This window comes from Gorilla gorilla, chromosome X (assembly GCF_029281585.2).
Source record: "Gorilla gorilla gorilla isolate KB3781 chromosome X, NHGRI_mGorGor1-v2.1_pri, whole genome shotgun sequence".
Classification (NCBI taxonomy): Eukaryota; Metazoa; Chordata; class Mammalia; order Primates; family Hominidae; genus Gorilla; species Gorilla gorilla.
In genome coordinates this window covers 11,263,784-11,285,282 of record NC_073247.2, presented here as the reverse complement: position 1 = coordinate 11,285,282, position 21,499 = coordinate 11,263,784, and the positions used below count along the sequence as shown (strand labels likewise).

The 21,499-nt window shown below is 45.4% G+C and overlaps 1 long non-coding RNA gene across 1 annotated transcript in view; it reads left to right on the top strand.

Moving 5' to 3' along the window:
- LOC129530057 (uncharacterized) overlaps positions 1 to 5,227 on the top strand; it is a 32,738-nt gene extending 27,511 nt beyond the window's left edge. Inside the window, exon 5 of the long non-coding RNA XR_008675575.2 lies at positions 3,713 to 5,227. This is a non-coding gene — a long non-coding RNA (uncharacterized lncRNA). The remainder of the gene's footprint in view (positions 1 to 3,712) is intronic.
- Positions 5,228 to 21,499: the final 16,272 nt, after the last annotated feature.

Genomic DNA, 21,499 nt, shown 5'->3' with positions numbered 1-21,499 from the left:
AGAGGGCAGAATTTGTTTGTTTGTTTGTTTGTTTGTGTGTTTGTTTGTTTTGAGATGGAGTCTTGCTCTGTGGCCCAGGCTGGAGTGCAATGGCACGATCTCGGCTCACTGCAACTTTCGCCTCCCAGGTTCAAGCTATTCTCCTGCCTCAGCCTCGTGAGTAGCTGGGACTACAGACGCCCGCCACCACACCCGGCTAATTTTTTGTATTTTTAGTAGCGATGGGTTTCACCGTGTTAGCCAGGATAGTCTCCATCTCCTGACCTTGTGATCCACCTGCCTCAGCCTCCCAAAGTGCTGGGATTACAGGTGCCCGCCACCAAGCCTGGCTAATTTTTTGTATTTTTAGTAGAGACAGGGTTTCACCATGTTGGCCACGATGCCCTCGCTCTCCTGACCTCATGATCCACCTGCCTCGGCCTCCCAAAGTGCTGGGGTTGCAGGCATGAGCCACCGCACCTGGCCTCAGAAGTTTTAAATCAAGGTGTTAGCAGGGGGTTGGTTTCTTCTGCAGTCTGCAGTAATACTGGTACCATGCCTCTCTGCTAGCTTCTGGTAGCTCCAGTCATTCCTTGACTTGGAGGTGGTCTTTTCTCCATCTTCAAATTGTCTTTCCTCAGTGCATGGGTATGTGTGTCTCTTCTCCTCTTCACATAAAAATACTGATCTACAGCTGAGCGCGGTGGCTCACACCTGTTATCCCAGCAGTTTGGGAGGCCAAGGCGGGCAGATCATGAGGTCAGGAGATCAGGACCATCCTGGTTAACACAGTGAAACCCCGTCTCTGCTAAAATAAAAAAAATTAGCCAGGTGTGGTGGCACGCACCTGTAATCCCAGCTACCTGGGAGGCTGAGGCAGGAGAATCGCTTGAACCCAGGAGACGGAGGTTGCAGTGAGCTGAGATCACACCACTGCACTCCAGCCTGGGCAACAGAGCGAGACTGCCTCAAAAAAAAAAAATGCTGATCCTCTCACATTAAGGTCCAGGAGATGTACAGTTGGCAAAGCTGACCGTCTTCAGTGAGATATTATGGTGTAGATATCATCAAACCATTATCCTTTCTCTTATGTTGCCTCTTGAATCATTCAATTTGCCTTCTAAGCCTTTTCAAAAGTCCTAATGAAGCTGCCCAAAGCATTGGTTACTTTATGTGATGTTCATAAAATAAATTAACTCCATTCCTGGGCTAATAATCAAAGAGAGAGATTCATGTCCTTGATCAATAGTTTCAATGATAACATAGGAAGAGGCTTGGTCTGCTGTGAATACAAGGAGCACATAACTTCCTGTATCTAGCAGAAAGCACAGGACCCAACCAAATACAAGATCAAAACTCATCATTTTCAAAGCATTTGCTTGGGGCAAGGACTGTGCCTGGCAAGTTGATTACTCAGCTTATTGCCAGTGGGAGGTTCCTGGTTTTCCTCTTGCATTTTCCAGCTGATGTTCACAGTCACATCGTTATGTAGTCAGACAAGCAGATGGATTCTCAGGTGTTCTTGAAAAGTGAAGTTGAGTGAACCAAAAATGACCCGGGCACTTGTACCCTAAGGCGTCTTTCTTTCTCTCTTTCTTGCTTTCTTTGCTTTCTTTCCTTTTCTTTCCCTTCCTCCCTTCCTTTCTTCCTTCCTTCCTTCTTTCCTTCCTTCCTTCCTTCCTTCTTTCTTTTTATTTTCTTTCTTTCTTTCTTTTCTTTCTTTTCTTTTCTTTCTTTCTTTTCTTTCTTTCTTTCTTTCTTTCTTTCTTTCTTTCTTTCTTTCTTTTTTCCTTCCTTCGTTCATTCCTTCCTTCCCTTCCTCCCCTTCCCTCCCTCTCTCCCTCCCTTCCTTCCTTTGTTTCCCTTTCCTTTCTCCCTCTCTATCTCTTTCTATCTTTCTCTCTCTCTTTCTCTTTCTTTCTTTCTCTTTCTCTTTCTTTTTTTTCTCTCCTTCCTTCATTCATTCCTTCCTTCCCTTCCTTCCCTCCCTTCCTTCCTTCCCTCCTTCCTTTCTTCCTTTGTTTCCCTTCTTTCCTTTCTCTCTCTCTATCTCTTTCTTTCTCTCTTTCTTTCTTTCTCTTTCTTCCTTCCTTCCTTCCTTCCTTCCTTCCTTCTTTCCTTCTTTCTTTCTCTCTCTCACTCTCTCTCAGAGTCTTGCTCTGTCACCCAGGCTGGAAGTACAGTAGTGCAACTTGGCTCACTGCAGTGTCCGCCTCCCAGGTTCAAGCAATTCTCCTGCCTCAGCCTCTTGAGTAGCTGGGATTATAGGTGTGTGTCACCACACCTGGCTAATTTTTGTATTTTTAGTAGAGACGGGGTTTCACCATGTTGGCCAGGCTGGTCTTGAACTCTCAACCTCAGGTAATCCGCCCACCTCAGCCTCCTAAAGTGCTGGGATAACAGGCGTGAACCACTGCGCCTGGCCTCCCTAAGACGTTTTTAAGGAGTGTTCACCTTTCAAGACTCATTGGAAAATCCCACCATCCAGACAACACTCACGTTGACCTGTGTGATGAAGTACCAACCTGTGTTGGTTGATACTTCCAAACAACAGATCAACTCTGTGTCAGGCTGAAAGGAATCCAGAGCTGTAGGGATGAAAGTGACTGACTGGCTTAAACGACTGGACAATGGATTACATCGAGGACTTTAGGGCAACTTATCTATTCTAGTTCTAATTCCAGTTCAGATTCCACTATGTTTCAGCACAGTGCCTCATCTTAACTAGTCTCCATGAACTTCAAAACAATCTTTGCCGCATTTCAATTCTACTTCCAGGGACTTTAAGAGTGTGGCTTGTATGTAGTGTGATAATGACCGAACATCCTCAGTGTAAGAGTTAAAGAGGGCCAGGCACGGTGACTCACGCCTGTCATCCAGCACTTTGGGAGGCCAAGGAGGGTGGATCATGAGATCAGGAGATCGAGACCATCCTGGCTAACACGGTGAAACCGTGTCTCTACTAAAAATACAAAAAAGCCGGGTGTGGTGGCGGGCGCCTGTAGTCCCAGCTACTAAGAGGCTGAGGCAAGAGAATGGCATGAACCCAGGAGGCGGAGCTTGTGGTGAGCCGAGATCTCGCCATTGCACTCCAGCCTGGCCACAGAGTGAGACTCAGTCTCAAAAAAAAAAAAAAAAGAGTTTAAAGAAAGAGAAAAGAAACACGGAAAGCAACTCAACAGTCAAAGACAGGTTTATTTTGGAAGATAAATCTGAGATGGGCTTCTGGCTGATTTCGGTCAGGAGCGTTCTTTCTTAATAGATCAAGGATATTTAAGGGTTTAGGAAGGGGGGAGGTTATCACGTGTTCGGAATGTTTGTATGTGAGGGGAAAGTTTATTTTGGGATGGGAATGTCTCTGGTCAGAGGGGAGGCTATCTCAGGGTTGGCATGTTTCTGCTTGGAAGTGGGTTTATCTTAGGGATGGAATGTTTCTGGTTATGCTGACATTAGCCATTAGGCTGATGTTTGGGGGCTGGATTTGGGCGATTTTTTAATCAAGGGGAACTTCAAATGGCAGTGTTTGTCCAAGACGGTGAGGCTCCTGCTTTGCCACTTAGGAAGCTCTGAAAGGTCTCAGGGGGTAGCCTGGTGAATTTCCCTGGCATCTGAGAAGTGGTTCTCTTTCCAGCTCCCCTAAAATTAACAAGGCTGCCTTTTTTTAAAAAAAATTATTTTATTTTATTTTATTTTTTGTATGTATTTATTTATTTATTTATTTTTTGCTTCTCAGGCTGTGAAGGACTGGCAGATAGTCAACCATCCGTCCAAGCTCCATTCCACCTCTTGGCTTGAGCTTGGCTTGAGGAATCCCTCCACCATGTCACTTTACAGACTTCTGGTAGAATCCGGGAACATTCCACTGACCTTGCATTTTTTCCTCCTGCTGAGTCATGTGACTCACCAAGTCCTGGGCCAACCAAAATGGCCAAGGCCACAGGGAGCATGGACCAGGCCACCCATGAGACTATCATGGGCAGGTACTCTTTCTCAAGCATCTAATTTTTTTTTCCTGCCTCCTTTTGACCTAACCATGTTTCTCACTGCCATTTGCTCATCTCTGCTTTGGACAGCTTCTGACCCATTGCTCAGACAATAATATGGTTCTTTTTTTTTTGGATGGAGTCTTGCTCTGTTTCCGGGCTGGAGTGCAGTGGCATCATCTCGGCTCACTGCAACCTCCGCTTCCTGAGTTCAAGTGATTCTCCTGCCTCAGCCTCCCAAGTAGCTGGGACGACAGGCACGGGCCACCATGCCTGGCCAATTTTTATGTTTTTTTTAGTAGAGACGGGGTTTCACCATGTTGGCCAAGATGGTCTCGATCTCTTGACCTCCTGATTCTCCCACCTCGGCCTCCCAAAGTGCTGGGATTACAGGCGTGAGCCACCATGCTCAGACAATAATATGGTTCTTTCTCCTTTCCCACAGAGATCACCTCCCAGCTTGGACCAATCATTTGGGCCCCAGGTAGAGGCCTCTAGGTCTATAGCTGCGGGTTTGGAGTGATGAAGCTTCCCTGGTAGATAGACAAAGCTCCCAGGACCATCCTGAGACACACTGATGTTCCCCTGGCTCTCTGAAGCCTCTGTCACAATTCCTCCAGCTGAGCTAGCTCTCCATACCTCTGGCCACCCCATAGCAACCCTCAGTTCCCCCAGACGCTCCCTACTCAAAGTGTGGTCTATGGACCAGTGGTATTCGCGTCACTGGGTACCTTACTAGACATTCAGCATCTCAGGCTTCCCTAGATCCACTGAGTGAGAATTCCAGTTTCACAAGCACAAGGAAGGTTTGAGAGCCGCCATGCTGGCCATCCTGCCCATGGTGGGAGACAGCTGTTTAATCCTATCAAGGAATCCGAGATGGTGGTTAGTTGTGTAACCTGTTTCTTGCTCTTCTGACAGAATTCCCGCAGTGGCCCACGCCTGTAATCCCACCACTTTGGGAGGCCGAGGTGGGCGGATCCCTTGAGGTCAGGAGTTTGAGACCAGCCTGGCCAACATGGCGAAACCCCATCACTGCTAAAAAATACACAAATTAGCTGGGCATGGAGTCTGAGGCAGGAGAATCTTTTGAACCTGGGAGGCGGAGGTTGCGGCGAGCCAAAATCATGCCACTGCACTCTAGCCTGGGCAAGATACTAAGACTCTATCTCAAAAATAATAATAATAATAAAATAAATAAATAAATGCACACACTTCCTTTACAAAACCCTCTAGTGTGCAAGTCCAGCCACAGACAGAAAGGCTAAGGAGGTTTTTGGTTGGGACAGATTTTTTCCTTTCCTTTTTTTTTTTTTTTTTTTTTGAGACGGAGTCTCACTCTGTCACCCAGGCTGGAGTGCAGTGGTGCAATCTCGGCTCACTGCAAGCTCCGCCTCCTGGGTTCACGCCATTCTCCCGCCTCAGCCTCCCGAGTAGCTGGGACTACAGGCACCTGCCATCACACCCAGCTGATTTTTTGTACTTTTCTTTTTTGTATTTATTTATGTTTTTGAGATGGAGTCTCGCTCTATCACCCAGGCTGGAGTGCAGTGGCGCGACCTCGGCTCACTGCAACCTCTGCCTCCCGGGTTCAAGCCATTCTCCTGCCTCAGCTGGGACTACAGGCATCTGCCACCACACTCGACTAATTGTGGTATTTTTAGTAGAGACGGGGTTTCGCCATGTTGGTCAGGCTGATCTCGAACTCCTGACCCCGTGATCCACCAGCCTCGGCCTCCCAAATGGCTGGGATTACAGGCATATGCCAGCATGCCCAGCCCATTTTGTGCTTTTCAATATGTATCGTACAAGGGTTGAATTTCAACCAGGTGCCAGAGTTAACACGGTAGTTGTTTATACTGTTGGTCACGTCCTCTGGGGGGTTTCCTTCAAGTGAGTGAACAAAGCTATGCAGGAATTTAAGGCAGGGAAGAGCGCCACGCTGTTTCATTCCAATCTGTAGCTTTCCACATTGCCACCCGTCTGCCAGCCTCCAGCAAAGAAACCGTCCGTCAATGCAAAAGCATCGCCCACACATATCCCATTTCTGCCTCGAAACTGTCTCTGGTGGGCCGGGCGCGGTGGCTCACGCCTGTCATCCCAGCACTTTGGGAGGCCGAGGCGGGCAGATCACAAGGTCAGGAGTTCGAGACCAGCCTGATCAGGAGTTCGAGACCAGCCTGACCAACATGGTGAAACCCTGTCTCTAAGAAAAATACAAAACTTATCCAGGCACGGTGGCTCATGCCTGTCATCCCAGCACTTTGGGAGGCCGAGGTGGGCGGATCACGAGGTCAGGAGATCGAGACCATCCTGGCTAACATGGTGAAACCCCGTCTCTACTAAAAATACAAAAAATTAACCGGGCATAGTGGCGGGCGCCTGTAGTCCCAGCTACTCGGGAGGCTGAGGCAGGAGAATGGCATGAACCGGGGAGGCGGAGCTTGCAGTGAGCTGAGATTGCGCCACTGCACTCCAGCCTGGGCGACAGAGCCAGACTCCGTCTCAAAAAAAAAAAAAAAACAACAACAACAACAAAAAAAAAAAAACAAAAAAAGAAAAGAAACTGTCCCTGGTACCATCTTCTGGTGTTGAGGAAGTTGCTCTTAAAAATAATGTTGCAGGGGCCGGGCCCGTTGCCTCAACGCCTATATTCCCAGCACTTTGGGAGGCCGAGATCCGTGGATTACTTGAGGTCAGGAGTTCCAGACCAGCCTCACCAATATGGCAAAACCTCTACTAAAAAGACAAAAAAATTAGCCAGGCATGGTGGCACATATCTGTACTCCCAGCTACTTGGGAGATGGTGGCAGGAGAATTGCTTGAACCCGGGAGGCAGAGGTTGCAGTGAGCCAAGATCACACCACTGCACTCCAGCCTGGGCTATACAGAGAGACTCCCTCTCAAAACAAAAATGATAATAATAATAAATAATCTAGATCATCTACAGAGTCTGCTTTGTATTAATCAAGTTGTCATGAAAAGAAAAAACTTAAGGAGAAAAATGCAGGCAGTGAATTCATTATGGATAGGTGGGATTTGCTATGGCAGTAGATTTTTGGATCAATGTATTGTATTGCACTCTGCCTACTGGATTTCCTCTTCTCAGAAAATCCAAAAAACACACAGAAGAAGGTATAATGATTCAAACAGCAAATTAAAGATCAATGGATTTTTTTTTTGCCAACATTTCCTGGACTGTTATTGATATGAATGTACTTGAGTCCACTATTCCTACAATCATCAAACACTCCTTAAAGAAAAACATAAACCCAGTTATTTTTCTGTATTTATAAGACTCTAAGGATATGCTTCTGGCTTGCACAAACGCCACAGAACAGAGTGTGATTGATGGGAGCTGTAACAGGGCTGCTGGCTGCTTAAAATTGACAAAGGCGGGAGAAGATGTGGAGAAATAGGAAGGCTTTTACACTGTTGGTGGGAGTGTAAACTAGTTCAACCACTGTGGAAGACAGTGTGGCAATTCCTCAAGGATCTAGAACTAGAAATACTATTTGACCCAGGCATCCCATGACTGGGTATATACCCAAAGGATTATAAAATTTTTGCAATCTACCCATCTGACAAAGGGCTAATATCCAGAATCTACAAAGAACATTAACAAATTTACAAGAAAAAACAAACAACGCTATCAAAAAGTGGGCAAAGGATATGAACAGACACTTCACAAAAAAAGACATTTATGCAGCCAAAAGACACATGAAAAAATGCTCATCATCACTGGCCATCAGAGAAATGCAAATCAAAACCACAATGAGATACCATCTCACACCAGTTAGCATGGTGATCATTAAAAAGTCAGGAAACAACAGGTGCTGGGGAGGATGTGGAGAAGTAGGAACACTTTTACACTGTTGGTGGGACTGTAAACTAGTTCAACCATTGTGGAAGTCAGTGTGGCGATTCCTCAGGGATCTAGAACTAGAAATACCATTTGACCCAGCCATCCTACTACTGGGTACATACCCAAAGGATTATAAATCATGCTGCTATAAAGACACATGCACGCGTAACTTTATTGTGGCACTATTCACAATAGCAAAGACTTGGAACCAACCCAAATGTCCATCAATGATAGACTGGATTAAGAAAACGTGGCACATAGACACCATGGAACACTATGCAGCCATAAAAAAGGATGAGTTCATGTCCTTTGCAGGGACATGGATGAAGCTGGAAACCACCATTCTCAGCAAACTATCGCAAGAACAGAAAACCAAACACCGCATGTTCTCACTCATAGGTGGGAATTGAACAATGAGAACAGTTGGACACAGGGTGGGGAACATCACACACCGGGGCCTGTGGTGGGGTGAGGGGCTAGGGAGGGAGAGCATTAGGAGATATACCTAGTGTAAACGACAAGTTAATGGGTGCAGCACACCAACATGGCACATGTATACCTATGTAACAAACCTGCACGTTGTGCACATGTACACTAGAACTTAAAGTATAATAATAATAAAAAATTGACGAAGGTGGAGAACCACATCTTTGGGCAAACAATACTAGCTTGCATTCACCTCCATCTTCAACCAAGAATCTGATTTTCTGGACACAGTGGCTCATGCTTGTAATTGCAGTAACTTTGGGAGGCTGAGGTGCAAGGATCACTTGAAGCTAGGAGTTGGAGACCAGCCTGGGCAATGTAGTGAGACCTCAGCTCTACAAAAAATGATAAAATTAGCCAGGCATGGTGGCACATACCTGTAGTCCCAGCTGCTAGGGAGGCTGAGGCAGGAGGATTGCTTGAGGCAGGGAGTTTGAGATTGCAGTGAGCTGTGAGTGTGCCACTACGCTCCAGCCTGGACAACAGAGAAAGACCCTGCCTCAAAAAAGAAAAACAAACAAACAAACAAGAAAGGAATCTTCACTGGGTGCAGTGGCTCACACCTATAATCCCAGCACTTTGGGAGGCAGAGGAGGGCAGATCACCAGAGGTCGGGAGTTCGAAACCAGCCTGGCCAATATGGTGAAACTCTGTCTGTACTAAAAATAAAAATAAATTAGCTGGGTGTGGTGGTGCACATTTGCAATCCCAGCTACTTGGGAGAGTGAGGTGGGAGAATCGCTTGAACCCAGGAGGCGGAGGTTGCAGTGAGCCGAGATCACACCACTGCACTCCAGCGTGGGTGCGACAGATCGAGACTCCATCTCAAAAAACAAACAAACAAAAAACGAAAACAATAACAACAACAAAAAGAAAGGAATCTTATTTCTTTCTTAGGTTGAGTGTGTACACTCCATATCAAAGCTATTTACGTGGTGGTCCCTGCTGCTCTGATGTTTGTGAGACAGCATTTTGAAATATAAATATCTGGCCGGGCGCGGTGGCTCATACCTGTAATCCCAGCACTTTGGGAGGCCAAGGCGGGTGGGTCACGAGGTCAGGAGATCGAGACCATCCTGGCTAACACGGTGAAACCCCGTGTCTACTAAAAATACAAAAAAGTTAGCCGGGAGTGGTGGTGGCGGGTGCCTGTAGTCTCAGCTACTCGGGAGGCTGAGGCAGGAGAATGGCGTGAACCTGGGAGGAGGAGCTTGCAGTGAGCCGAGATCGCGCCACTGCACTCCAGCCTGGGTGACAGAGCAAGACTCCACCTCAAAAAAAAAAAAAAAAAAAAAAGAAAGAAAGAAAAGAAAAGAAATATAAATATCTGTGCTTTTTAAAAATTTTTCCCTATGTCCTTGTGACAGTCAGTGACAGTTCTCTAGGCCATGTAGGAAGGAGGAGATGGGGACAACCCCATGAATTAATGTAAAACAGCTCTTCTGCCCCACTTCCAAAACGCACTGCCTGGTCATGGAGTGGGCGTGGGGGGGCCTGTCTCTTGGAGCGGTTCAGGAAGATGACCTTCGCCGTGATACCACGTCTAATCCCTCCCCCCCCCCCCCCCCCCCCGCTCTGTGCCATCTTCCAACCAGGACTGGGGTACAGTCTGTCTAATTCTGGGGTTCAGCTCCTTGTATAATCGCTGCCTCTCTAAACCACATGCTCCCATGTAGCCTGGGCAGGCCATTACCCCCTGGCTAATTTCTCTGCGTCTCCCTTCCTTTCTCTTCCTCATTTGCTCCAAAGGGTTTGGAAAGGGCTGTCCCTGTGCGTCTTCACATTCTAGCGATTGCAATTGTCAGCACAGAACAAAACAGCCTAGAACCAGTCGCTTCAAGAATGTTTAATAATATGGCCCCAAGAAAATGTGTGGAATTTTTTTTTTTTTTTTTTTTGAGACAGAGTCTCATTCTGTCGCCCAGGCTGGAGTGCAGTGGTGCGGTCTCGGCTCACTGCAACCACTGCCTCCCAGGTTCAAGCAATTCTCCTGCCTCAGCCTCCCTAGTAGCTGGGACTACAGGCGCCCGCCACCACACCCGGCTAATTTTTGTATTTTTAGTAGAGATGGGGTCTCACCATGTTGGCCAGGCTGGTCTTGAACTCCTGACTTCAGGTGATCCACCCACCTCGGTCTCCCAAAGTGTTGGGATTACAGGCGTGGGCCAGCGCACCTGGCCAGATTTTTTTTTTTTAATAAATCCTTAGTATGGCCCTTACCGGCTTTTCCCCTGTATCATGCCTGGGACGAGTAGCTCATCTTGCTTCCAGAATCCATGCACGGCAACTTTGTCAAAAGCTGCCTTGTTTTTTGGCAGCCATGCAGGAAAGCCAGGCTGATTGCTGATGTGGGAATGCTACCAGCAATTTGTTCTCTTTGGGAAGGAAAATCGCTATGTTGGTTTTCCAGCGTGATTGTTCTTTTGGAATCTGTCTCATCCAGAAAACAAAACAAAAAAAAGCACCTCACCTCCAAAACGCCACCACCCTCTCGAAAGGCAAAAAAGCTCCCGTCCCTAAACGTGCTTAAATTTTCCTGTTAAGGTGAGTGCTATGAAATGGTGTCGACGTAACACTGCAACATTGCTGCAGATTTTCAATACAGTTTATTATTCCTAGTTATCAAACCAACAGTACATGCAAGACCAGCTCCTTGCCAATGGGAGTTTGAGGCCCAGTTGAATTTTTGGAATCACCTCAGAAGTTTCCTTATTTTATTTTATTTATTTTACAGTTTTCTGAGATGGACTCTCGCTCTGTCGCCCAGGCTGGAGTGCAGTGGCGCGATCTCTGCTCACTGCAACCTCCACCTCCTGGGTTCAAGCGATTCTCCTGCCTCAGCCTCCTGAGTACCTGAGACTACAGGCGTCCGCCACCACACCCAGCTAACTTTTTTTTTCTGTATTTTTACTAGAGACGAGGTTTCACCGTGTTATCCAGGATGGTCTTGATCTCCTGATCTCGTGATCCGCCCGCCTCGGCCTCCCAAATTGCTCTCCTTTCTTATGACTATTTAAAACCAGTTATTAAGACCGGGCGCAGTGACTCACGCCTGTAATTCCAGCACTTCGGGAGGCTGAGGCGAGTGGATCACTTGAGGTCAGGAGTTCAAGACCAGCCTGGCCAACATGGCAAAACACCATTTCTACTAAAAATACAAAAATTAGCCGGGCATTGTGGCAGGCGCCTGTAATCCCAGCTACTCGGGAGGCTGAGGCAGGAGAATCGCTTGAACCTGGGAGGCGGAGGTTGCAGTGAGCCAAGATTGCATCACTGCACTCCAGCCTGGGTGACAGAGCGAGACTCTGTTTCAAAAAAAAAAAAATAAATAAATAAACAAATAAAACTACATATTTAAAAAGCAGTTCCTTGGTATGAGGTTTTAATTTGTGTTTAGAAGTTACCTTCATTGTTCTTTCTGGCAGAAAAGCCTCAGAGAATGCTTGTTATTATTGGATCCAATTTTGAAGTAAAAAAAAAAAAAAATAGGAAATAAAAGAATGAGGCCAGGAACAAAGCTTGGGCTGCATATTTTACAGCTGCCAATTTAAAAATCAATTTCAATTTTTTTGATGTTTTCATTGTTTTATTTTTATTGATATTTATTTATTTAGAGACAGAATTTCATTCTTATTGCCCAGGCTGGAGTGCAGTGGTGCGATCTCGACTCACTGCAACCTCCTCCCCCTGAATTCAAGTGATTCTCCTGCCTCAGCCTCTCGAGTAGCTGAGACTACAAGAGTGCACCACCACGCCTGGCTAATGTTTGTATTTTTAGTAGAGATGAGGTTTCGCCATATTGGCCAGGCTAGTCTCGAACTCCTGACCTCAGGTGATCCGCCCGCCTCGGCCTCCCAAAGTGCTGGGATGACAGGCTTGAGCCACCACGCCTAGCCTGTTCTCATTGTTTTAAATAATGCAATGTAATCTCTTAAAATTTTAAAATAATGCACTTTGTGTTAATAATACAAATAAAAATTGCATATATTTATGGCATGCAACATGATGTTTTCATACAAATACGCATTGTGGAATAACTAAATCAAGCTAAACTAAATCCTTCCTGCCTCTCCCAGCTCCTGGGGGCTCCAAGTATCCCTGAGTTAGTCTGCGGTTACATCACTCCAGTCTCTGCCTCCCTCTCCAAGTGGCCTTCTCCTCTTTGCATCCAACTTTTCCCCTTCTTATAAGGCACCAGCCCTTGGATTAGGGCCCTCTTGAATCCAGCATGACCTCCTGTTAACCAAGTACCTTTGCAGTGACCCTACTTTTTGATAAGCTCTACATTCAAAATGCTGCATAAATGTGGATTTTATAGGAGGACCTTGCTCAACCCAGTATAATCATTTTCCAAGATTGGACTTTCCATCTCAAACACAATTCCCAGGCCTTTGCATTTTGTATCTTCTCCAATTTTTTTTTGTTTTTTTAAAGACATAGCCTCACTTTGTCTCCCAGGCTGGAGTGAAGTAGCGCGATCTTGGCTCACTGCAACCTCCGCCTCCTGAGGCAGTTCTTCTGCCTCAGCCTCCCAAGTAACTGGGATTGTAAGCATGCGCCACCACACCCGGCTAATTTTTGGCATTTTTAGTAGAGACGGGGTTTCACCATGTTGCCCAGGCTGGTCTTGAACTCCTGACCTCAAGTGATCCGCCAGCCTTGGCCTCCCAAAGTGCTGGGATGACCAGCACTATTAATTTTTTAAGAGATGGTGTCTTGCTCTGTATGTAGCCAAGGCTGGAGCGGAGTAGCATGATCAGGGCCTCTACTTCATAAGCTAAAACAATCCTCCTGCCTCAGCCTCCTGAGTAGCTGAGACTACAGGCATGCACCACCATGTCCAGCTAAGTTCTAAAAATTTTTTGCAGGCTGGGTGTGGTGGCTCACACCTGTAATCCCAGCACTTTGGTACAGCATAGGAAATGCATGCCCTTTTCTCTGTCCACTAAACCTGCCCTTGCCCTGGTTCTGTGAATATTTTGCTGCCTTTCCTGCCATCTTGGGATAGACTGGTCAGCAGAATCTGGGAGGACTCATGACTTTCTTCTTGGGGCACTGTCTCTCCTAGTTTTCCATCACTCTTTTTCTTTTTTTTTTCTTTTTTTTTTTTTTTTGAGACGGAGTCTCGTTCTGTCGCCCAGACTGGAGTGCAGTGGCGCGCTCTTGGCTCACGGCAACCTCCGCCTCCTGGGTTGAAGTGATTCTCTTGCCTCAGCTTCCCAAGTAGCTGAGCTTACAGGTGCCCGCCGCCATGCCTGGCTAATTTTTGAATTTTTAGTAGAGACAGGGTTTCACCATATTGGTCAGGCTGGTCTTGAACTCCTGACCTCAGGTGATCCGCCCGCCTCAGGTTCCCAAAGTGCTGGGATTACAGGTGTGAGCCACTGTGTCTGGCCCCATCACTCTTTCTTTGCTCACTCCTTATTCTTCTTTCTTGAGGACTCAGTCTCCTCCGTCTGACTTTTAACCATCTCTTTTTTTTTTTTTTTTGAGATGGAGTCTTTCTCTGTCACCAGGCTGGAGTGCAATGGCGTGATCTAGGCTCACGGCAACCTCTGCCTCCTGGGTTCAGGTGATTCTCCTGCCTCAGCCTCCCACGTAGCTGGGACTACAGGCATGTACCACCATGTCCGGCTAATTTTTGTATTTTTACTAGAGGTGGGGTTTCTCCATGTTGGCCAGGGTGGTCTCGATCTCTTGACCTCGTGATCCACCCGCCTCAGCCTACCAAAGTGTTGGGATGACAGGCGTGAGCCACCATCTTAATTTCCTTAAGGTGAGTCCTAGACCTTCCTTGCCGTGTGCTGCTGGAAGCAATTTTGTCTTCACTCACAACACGATCCATCAATGACTCTCAGACGAGTATCTCCAATTTTGTCTTCACTCACAACACGATCCACCAGTGACTCTCACACGAGTATCTCCAATTTTGTCTTCACTCACAACACGATCCACCAATGACTCTCAAACAAGTATCTCTGACCAGCTGGCTCTACCTCTGCAAATCTCATTGCTTTCTCAACAGCGAACCTTGAGTGAGTCCCGGGTATGTCTGAAACAACCCCCTAGACTATCCTCCGTGTCTCTGTCTGTTTGCAGGGCTATACATAAGTACCTCAAGCTGGATAATTTAGAAAGAAAAGAAGGCTGGGAGCAGTGGCTCACACCTGTCATCCCAGCACTTTGGGAGGCTGACACGGGTGGATTGCTTGAGGTCGGGAGTTCTAGACCAGCCTGGCCAACATGGTGAAACCCCATCTCTACTAAAAATACAGAAAAAAAAAAAAAAAAAAAAAAGCTGGGCATGGTGGCAGGTGCCTGTAATCCCAGCTACTTGGGAGGCTGAGGCAGGAGAATTGCTTGAACCTGGGAGAAGGAGGTTGCAGTGAGCTGACATCACGCCATTGCACTCCAGCCTGGGCAACGAGAGCGAAACTTCATCTCAATAAATGAATGAATGAATGAATGAATGAATGAATCAATCAATCAATCATTCAATCAATAAAATAAAGGTTTATTTGGCTCCCAGTTCTACAGGGTACACAGGAAGCATGGCACCCACATCTGCTTCTGATGAAAACCTCAGGAAACTTCCACTCCTGGTGGAAGGGGACAGACAGCTGGCATGTACAGAGAACACACAGCACAAGAGACACAGCTGAGGTGCCAGGCTGTTTTCAAAATCCAGCTCTTCTGGGAACTAAAAGTAAGAAATGCCCATCAATGATAGACCGGATAAAGAAAACATGGCACATAGACACCGTGGAATACTATGCAGCCATAAAAAAGGATGAGGCCATGTCCTTTGCAGAGACATAGATGAAGCTGCAAACCATCATTCTCAGTAAACTAACACAGGAACAGAAAACCAAACACTGCATGTTCTCACTCATCAGTGGAAGTTGAACAGTGAGAACACATGGACACAGGGAGGGGAACATCACACACTGGGGGCCTGTCGGGGGGTGGGGGGCTAGGGGAGGTGTAGCATTAGGAGAAATACCTAATGTAGATGATGGGTTGATGGGTGCAGCAAACCACCATGGCACATGTATACCTGTGTAACAAACCTGCATGTTCTGCACATGTATCCCCAGAACTTAAAGTGTAATAAAAAATAAAAATAAAATAAATTAAGTAAGAACCCACTCACTGTCTTGAGAATGGCACCATGCCATTCATGAGGGATTTAACCCCATGACCCAAACACCTCCCGCCAGGCCCCGCCTTCAACACTGGAGATCAGATTTCCACATGAGACTTGGTGGGACCAGACAAACTATATCCAAACCAGAGAATGTCCAAAGTTGATCGTCTCCAGGAATCCCTGTGTTAGGAAATCAGATTGGGTAAGCCAGAATCTCACAGTCAACTTATCCACATGCCACGACGTGGAGAGAAAAACAGAATCCATCTTTTAGTCTACTTAGGAAGGAGAAAACTTTCCCCCAAAGCTGTACCCACAGGAGAAGGTCTCTCCCATATTATTGGACAGGGTTCAGTTGCATGTGCTTTTCTAAATCAATCATTGCTGAAGGATCAGCCCTGGAGGGCAGGTAGAAGCAGCCTCCTTGCGGCACAGACTCAGAAAGGAGGAGGCTGGGCGCAATGGCTCATGCCTGTAATCCCAGCACTTTGGGAGGCTGAGACAGGTGGAGCTCCTGAGGTCAGGAGTTCGAGACCAGCCTGGCCAACATGGTGAAACGCTGTCTCTACTAAAAATACAAAAAAAGTTTAGCCAGGTGTGGTGGCGCGTGCCTGTAATCCCAGCTACTTGGGAGGCTGAGGCAGGAGAATCGCTTGAACCTGGGAGGCGGAGGCTACAGTGAGCTGAGATTGCGCCACTGCACTCCGGCTTGGGCAACAAGAACAAAACTCCATCTCAAACAACAACAACAACAACAACAACAAAAAGGAGGGACAGAGAAAAGATGAACAAATCAGAGATCTGTTCAGAAGAGGAGGATGCATTTCACAGGCAATGTCCATCCTACAGAGACCCCACTAGCTTTGTTATCTTTATTGCCCCCACCTGCTTGGCAGCAATATTGCTACAGTTGTTAAGTTTCTGCGCTCTTGTAGACGGATCTCAGAAACAGAGACCTCTGCATTTACAAGACGAATGTTTCCAAATGTGCATGGAATAGGATTTTTTAGAGGCATGGAGATTTAAATCCGATGTACAAAAGCATTTCTTCAGAGCTTAATTACAAATTTACCCCAAAGGATTTATTTCTGACACATTTCATTTCTTCATCCAAATATCCAGAAAGTGGAAAACAGAGAGCTGTGTGCATCTTTGATTATGTCAGCATCTAAATCAAGACACTTGTTTGGTTTTAAATTAGTGGAAATTTGGCTTTTGTAGGGAAAAAAAAAACCACGAAAACATCGTTTGGGGAAAGAACTTCATCTGGAGTCAGAAAATTGTCATCAGTTAAGGAGAAATAAATACCTCAAATTTGCCACAGGAAAATGGATGTTATGGTAAATTTAGTCTATTTTTTCTTTCAGCAGATAAAAACACAATTTATCAAAGAGGCACTTGGAAAGTTGAGATCACAGCGACAGTTTCAAGAGAGGCAAAAGGATTTTGAATTATTACCTGTGACATCAAGTCAATATATAAAAGAAAAATTTGCCATCTCTGTAGATTCCTTGTGAAATATATTTTAGATTATAGTGTTACAGATAAGTACAAACATAAAGATTAAAAAAAACCCAAGGATGAATGTGAAGAACACATTTCCCCTTCAGGGTAGTAATTACCTCTGAAGAGAGGAGGGGTAAGGGATGATTTGGGGTCTTCAAATATCTTGCACATATGCACACACCCATTTCTCCCCCATACAAATACCTTTTGAAAGAGAATGTTAAAATGCAGTCTCCAATAGACACCAAGATAAAACATGTTTGAAATTTTAAGGTGAGATACACATCATCATACATACATTTACAAACAAGAAGAAAAAAATATGAAACCATTCCCTAACTCTTTACCTTTGCTCCACATTTAAAAACTATGAAAACATGCAAACAATTGGTTGTGAAATCTTTTCTTAGAGAAGTTTTGTGCTAAGAGCCTTTTCCCACCCTAGAAGATGCCTGCTTTCTGTATCAGTCAGCTACACCTGAAGTTATGCTGGATAACAAATAGTCCTAAATCTCAATTCTCTACCATAATAAGTATTTATTTCTTTTTTAAATGTGTGAGTCTACCAGTCAGCTAGGTTGGTGCAGATATAGGCTGTGTTACCCCAGGCTAAGCTGAAGGTTGGATTCATGTCTATGCCACATACTGTCATCATTTTGGGACCATAGGGTTTGGCTGTGTCCCCACCCAAATCTCATCTTGAACTGTAGCTCCCATAATGCCCACATGCCATGGGAGGAACCAGTGATTATCTTGGGCACATTTTTCTAATGTTGAAATACAGACGTGCAGAGGAAAAGTCCAACCATCTGATAGGGTTTGGCTGTGTTCCCACCCAAATCTCATCTTGAACTGTAGCTCCCATAATGCCCACATGACATGGGTGGAACCAGTGATTATCCTGGGCACATTTCTCTAATGTTCAAATACAGATGTGCAGAGGAAAAGTCCAACGATGTGATAGGGTTTGGCTGTCTCCCCACCCAAATCTCATCTTGAACTGTAGCTCCCATAATGCCCACATGCCATGGGAGGAACCAATGGTTATCCTGTGCACATTTTTCTAATGTTGGAATACAGACGTGCAGAGGAAAGGTCCAACCATGTGATAGGGTTTGGCTGTGTCCCCACCCAAATCTCATCTTGAACTGTAGCTCCCATAATGCCCACATGCCATGGGAGGAACCAGTGGTTATCCTGGGCACATTTTTCTAATGTTGGAATACAGACATGCAGAGGAAAAGTCCAACCATGTGATAGGGTTTGGCTGTGTCCCCACCCAAATCTCGTCTTGAACTGTAGCTCCCATAATGCCCACATGCCATGGAAGGAACCTGGTGGGAGGTAATTGAATCATGCAGGCTGGTTTTCCCCATGCTGTTCTCGTGATAGTGAATAAGAGATCTGGTGGTCTTCTGCCAAAAACCAGACTGATGCAATCAATGTCTCCTTAATTGGGAGACATCATGGAGAGTTCCCCTGCGTAAGCTTTCTTGCTTGCCACCATGTAAGACATGCCTCTGCTCCTCCTTCACCTTCAGCCATGATTGTGAGGTCTCTCCAGCCACGTGGAACTGTGAGTCCATTAAACCTCTTTTTTTTTTTTTAATAAATTACGCAGTCTCAGATACGTCTTTATTAGTAGCATGAGAACGGACTTAACACACTATGTCAACCCCTGCTGTGCCTCCACCGAGGCAGAAATTTAAAAAATAATAAGTCCTGCATTTATTCACTCTAAGAAAAGTCAAAGCTAAGGCCCAGAATATGGCAAGGCAAGGGTTAAAAAAAAAAAAAAAGAAAAGAACAAGTTTTCCTCTGCCTACTAGCTCACTTCAAGGATAGTTATAAAGTAACGCTGTCCCAGTAGCCAAGGCCAAAAGAATGGGCTCCAGACACCCCACCCCCCCTTCCAGAGCAAGGTTGAAGGAAAAAAGAGAAAGACAGATTATTTTACTGTTACTCTTTTCCCAGGCTTCTTAAGCATGACTATGTTTTACAAATGTCTGTATTTAGCCAGTTCTTGTTTTTCTTTCAATGCAGCTACAAGGCCACCAGCTATGCAAGGTCACGAGTTATGTCATGCTATAGATTACATGACCTGTCACTGTATGATGAACTGCTTTTGTTTTTCGTCTATAAGGCCGCTTATGAAACCCCTGCTCTGTCTTTGTTCAATGCTGAGCTTTTTAAATGCGAGTCTGCTGAGCCAGTGTGTACCTAAAAATAAACACATCCTCCTGTACTGCGTATTGGTCTCTCTGTTCCTCAGTTTACCGCAACACCACTGACCAACATTCTATAAGCAAAAACAAATCAGATGGCAGTCCAAAGTTAGTGGGGGCAGGAGGCGTGCTTCTCCCGTGGGGCATGAGCCAGAGACCAGGTAGAGAGGAAGAAGAATTGTGAAGAACTAATAGACTCTCCCACACCTAACTTTTAGCCTGGTAAGAGCGGACTTCAGATGACCGACATTTCCCTCCGTTTGATCAAATTTACATCTCCAAGAGGCTGATGACTTTGGATTTCATCACCCAAGGTTTCTGGAGCTTTTCTATGTGAATTCAGGGAAGGAGAGACACTGACCAGGCCGGGTATGGTGGCTCACGCCTGCCATCCCAGCACTTTGGGAGGCCGAGGCGGGTGGATCATTTGAGGTCAGGAGTTCGAGACCAGCCTGGCCAATATGGTGAAACTCCTTCTCTACTAAAAAGTACAAAAAAATTAGCTGGGGGTGGTGGCGGGCACCTATAGTCCCAGCTACTGGGGAGGCTGAGGCAGGAGAATCTCTTGAACCCGGGAGGTGGAGGTGTCAGTGAGCTGAGATTGTACCACTGCACTCCAGCCCGAGTGATGGAGGGAGACTCCATCTCAAAAAAAAAAAAAAAAAAAAAAGACTCTAACAAGTAATGGAAGGCGGAGAAGGAAAAAGAGCGTTGGATGTTTATTCTTTGGGTCATTCCATGTTTGGACATAGATGGATTTATCTGTGTCCTTCATCAACTACGTCTTTTGTTGGGCAGCCTCTCTGCTGCAGTCAGCCCTTGCTGTTAAATGAGCCTTAACAGTATCTTGACCTCATTGTCTTTTGACCTGGAAGCTCAAGGGTGATAAAGCTTCTCTGCTATGTTAGTAAGCTCTAGGAGGATCAGCAGCCACTGGGAATTTTCTTAACCCTTTCCGTTTATCTGTGCAGGCTTTTAAAAATCCTAAACGAGCAAGCTAGCCATTTTCTGCTAAAAACCAGGCTGATGCAATCCATGCTTCCTCAATTGGGAGAGATCATGGATTTGGGTGTTACCAACATGTAGGGAGAGTGAGAAACCAGCGGATTAATCAACCTGGCAATAGATTCGCAGAAGAAATAGTGCCTGTTTGTAGAGTTTCTGAAAATCAATCAGTTTCATGGATTGATTAATGTCTTATACTCTCCTACTGCATTCTGAATGGATTGCTGTTCAGATCTCTTTTCCTGAGATGTTTTTTATGATGATCTTTGGAATTTCGTCTGCCTCTCTCCTATGTTGGATCTCCCCAGTCCTATATCCTTGTATTTCTCCTTTCTATTTCTTTCTTTTTCTCTTTTCCTTTCCTTTCCCCTTCCTTCCTTCCTTCCTTTCTTTTTTTCTTTCTCTCTCTCCCTTTCCTTCCCTTCCCTTTCCTTCCCTTCTGTCCGTCTCTCTCTTTCTCTCTTTCTTTCTTTCCTTCCTTCTTTTCTTTCTTTCTTTTCCTTCCTTCTTTTCTTTCTTTCTTTCTTTCTTTATTTCTCTTTCTTTCTTCCCTTCCTTTCCTTTCCCTTCCTTCCCTTCCTTCCTTCCTTTTCCTTCCTTCCTTCCTCCTTTCTTTCTTTCTTCCCTTCCTTTCCTTTCCCTTCCCTTCCTTCCCTTCCTTCCTTCCTTTTCCTTCCTTCCTTCCTCCTTTCTTTCTTTCTTCCCTTCCTTTCCTTTCCCTTCCCTTCCTTCCCTTCCCTTCCTTCCTTCCTTTTCTTTCTTTCTTTCTTTCTTTCTTTCTTTCTTTCTTTCTTTCTTTCTTTCTATTTCTTTCTTTCTCCCCTTCCTTCCCTTTCACTTCCCTTCCTTCCCTTCCGTTCCTTTCTTCCTTTTCCTTCCTTCCTTCCTTCTTTCTTCTTTTTTCTTTATTTCTTTCTTTCCTTTCTTCATGATTATTGTTTCCTTTTCTTCTCCATTTGTAATTTTTAATCAAATTTTACATCCTCCTTTCCATATTCATGCCAATGCCTATTCGCATTTGCTACTATAATCTTCATAAATCTGTAAACACAGTACAGTTAAATTAAGAATGCATTTCTGCCTCACGGCCTTCATGTCGAATTAATGAGGTAAATCTCCCCTGAGCCGGCAACATACATATTGATTTCTTCCATTATTATTTCCAAACACGACGTTTCATTTTCATGAATGTTTCTCTCTGGTGGCTTTATCTGTGCTGTGCAGGCTCCCATAGAAATGGTTGTAATTAAAAAAGAATAACAACCATTCTGTATGTGAAGACACTTCATGCCTGAGTTTGAAA